Below are 3,244 nucleotides of genomic sequence, written 5' to 3'. Positions count from 1 at the left end.
TGATTGGTGACCATGTTCACCACCTATAAGGGGAAGTAAGGGAAAAACAGCAATGAAGCTGGGAGCTAAGCTCTACAACATTCAGTAGACTCCTGTGAATCTGGATGGAGACCTGGTTGGCCAGCAGTGTGGCAAGACCTGGAGACCCTTGGGCCCAGAGTCAGTGACATAGTCACAGAGGACTAGAGTGGAAAGTGAAGCATCCAGCTGATAAGAAGAGAGGGCATATGCACAAGAACACTCATACTTGCAGATAAAACCCTTGACTTGGCTTCAATGACTGGATGATCAGAGCTCAACCAGAAGAAGAAAGAAGAGGAAAAAAAAGAGTAATCTGATACAATTTGATGAACTTGACCTACACCTATGGCTGTAGTAGCTCAAAAGAGGAAACAAATCTTTACAGCAAGGTGATTCCCACCCCCTCCGTACACAGAGTAGACAGGGATGGGCAACTTGGACATTGGCTACTCAAAATGGGGGCCTACAAAGGCAAGAAGTGACTGGCTTACAAGCTTTCAAGAGGGAACCTAGATCCTGAGGGCATGAAGGAAGGTAGAATCCCCACTGAGTTGTATCCAATTGGTCTAGGTGGGACTGAAGAAAGGAAATGCAGTAGGTCTCTTGTGATACAGTAGTGAATAATTGTTATCAAGACTGCTTGTGAGGGTTGGAAATGTAAAGGTAGACATTTTATAGCAAGGAGGGAGTGATTAACTTTGCATTCTGGGAGTGGAGGTCCCTGGGACCATGAAAGGAGAAGAACAGAGAGCGGGACCCTACCCAGAGAAACAGTGATGCCTGAGATGGAGGCAGAGATGATGACGTGGAGAGATGGAGTGGCTGGGGACTTTAGACCCAGTGAGGGAGAGGGGCTGTGTGCTGATGATAGGGGGGCTGAGGGCAGGCTCATAGGATATACTCTTTGGTTGATTGATGATGCATGGAGGAGATTGTAACCATTGCAATGAAACGATATATGGTAGGATAAATGTAAAACTAATGTTCTGCCATGTAAACTATAACATAATTAACAATAAAACATTAAAAAAAAAAAGCAGTGACCATAAAAGATGAACTCCTAAGTGTGATGAGATCTGTTTTCATAAGAATATCCTTTCCAGGAAGGGACAGATACATGACACACGTGAAAATTAAAGACATGATGTATGTGCAGTTAGCTCAAAGCTCACACAAGTATAGTGTTTTCCCTTTCAAAAGGCCTCAGCTAAGCCAGAATAACAAAAGAGACACTAAATAAGGTAAGAATATTTACTGTTTTCCCCTGCATCTGCCTACATAGTAAGGGTGGAAATCATACTCTACAACCAAGTTACATGTTTTGTGCCACTCTGCAGTGAGGATTGTTTCAAACAAACTGGCTAAATGGACAATTCCTGTGTGAAACAGAAGTGAAAATATACACAATCAATGATGCAGTCAACACCGGTGGCAGATTTGACCAAGGTCATCCCTACACTGGCTGGTTTTGGACACACAGCATACGAGGAGAGATATTAAGTGCAAGTCATTGAAGCAGTCCAGTCGAATCCTTGGGAGTACATAGGAGGATAGAGACCTTCTACATAGCCTCCTTCTATGCAACAAGACACTTGATTTGGATGCTCTATTCCTGACTTGTTTTTAGACAACCTTTTTCATCTCTAGTATCATTAACAGCATGGAGAAAAATAAAATCAACGTAGAAACATTGACACTGAGAATAGAGAAAATCCACAAAGGAAAGGTCAAGGTAAAACTTACTAGACAGTTATTCCATCACTGCTCATCACTTGGGCTTCAGGTTAGTGATTTCATGGATGCATCACTCGACACATTGCCAAGGTCAACTTGAAGTCCATTATGGTGATCCCGGTGTGATACTGACTGCCTTCTGTTCAGCTCCTACCTAGGAGATCTAATCAGTCCTCAGGTGGTCAGCAAAGGACACACAGGTGCATAAGCCTGAGGACATTCTAAGAACTCTGCCTTGGATTTGGGCAAGGGAAGAGGTGAGTGGTTTGAGGTTTTGGTAGCAGTCACCCACTGGGACTTAACTCAGCATCCAAACTTGGGAATGATCCCCACAGAGCGCTTGGGCACTGAGAGAGTTGTACACACCTCTGCATAGATGGGGTGAATGCCAATTGTGTTGTCCAGCTGGTTTTTGGCCAGTCTACACTTTAGTGCAACAGCAAAGTCCTGTGTAACTTCTTCAGCATTTGGACCTAACACATGGAAGTCTACAACAAGGTCATTGTCTTTGATGTTACAGGTTATTTTTGCACATTTGTTGTTTTCTCTGAATGAAATTGTCCACTCCTATGGTCAGAAGTAACTATGGTAAACTTCAATATTTTCTTCCCCAAATTTCCCCACAGCTCTCTCTTCAGAAAGGCCACAGACAATATTCCAAAGGAATAAATACAGTTATTGGAACATTTTCATAGTCACATTTGACCTTAGACCCAGCATAAAGCCTCTAAGCCAGCAATCTCCATGCCTGAATTGTTACTGAGAATTATATCAGCAATGGTGTAGAAGTAAGTCACATTGGTCTGCTCCTAATCAGTGATGGGAATTTTTCCAGTCTTCTTATTTATCTTCATACTCACAGTTTCTAAACCAAGTTTTCTTGTGTAAGTATCTCTTCTTATTACCAAAAATACCATATTATACTCTCCTTCGATACTTTCCTTACTGTTGGTTGACTGGGCTACCACCTTGAGTCAGCCTGGTATCTCTGCTTCAATATGCTCAACTTTTATTGATACAAATTGTCATATAAATTTGACACCAATTTTATTGGCAATGTCCTCTTCAAATTTTCTTAGGATAATTGATCATACCATAACAGGGACATCTAAAGCAATACCAGCAACAAATCCACCACATTCCAAAGCAACATAGGATGTCCAACCACCAGGGTCTTACCTGTGGAGTAAGGTAAGGAGAAAAGATCATCACTGCTGATGCAGTATTCTCTGTCGCCAGGTAATGTAACTTCCAGTTCAGCCTAATGTTGCGGACCGTGTAAGACTAGTCAGAGGTTCGAGGCCCTATAGGCCCGAGTGTAACAAATGAGGCCACTGGCAGTTAATGGCAAATAGTTTTTCATATTAATATTGTTACATGTATTAAATTAATAAACGGAGCCTTTGATAATCCACAGATAAATGTGATATTTTCCTAAAGCCGAGACTAAAGGTTGCAAGGTTAAGCCTTTCTCCAAAGGATTAACTAA

The 3,244-nt window shown here is 41.9% G+C and overlaps 1 pseudogene; it reads right to left on the bottom strand.

Annotated features, from left to right (window-relative positions):
• Positions 1–2,058: 2,058 nt before the first annotated feature.
• LOC102839267 overlaps positions 2,059–3,244 on the bottom strand; it is a 9,307-nt pseudogene continuing 8,121 nt past the window's right edge.

The sequence above is a fragment of the Chrysochloris asiatica genome, unplaced genomic scaffold, assembly GCF_000296735.1.
Source record: "Chrysochloris asiatica unplaced genomic scaffold, ChrAsi1.0 scaffold00213, whole genome shotgun sequence".
NCBI classification, from domain to species: domain Eukaryota; kingdom Metazoa; phylum Chordata; class Mammalia; order Afrosoricida; family Chrysochloridae; genus Chrysochloris; species Chrysochloris asiatica.
The sequence above is the reverse complement of the archived record's forward strand: the minus strand, read 5'-3'. Positions and strand labels throughout refer to the sequence as shown.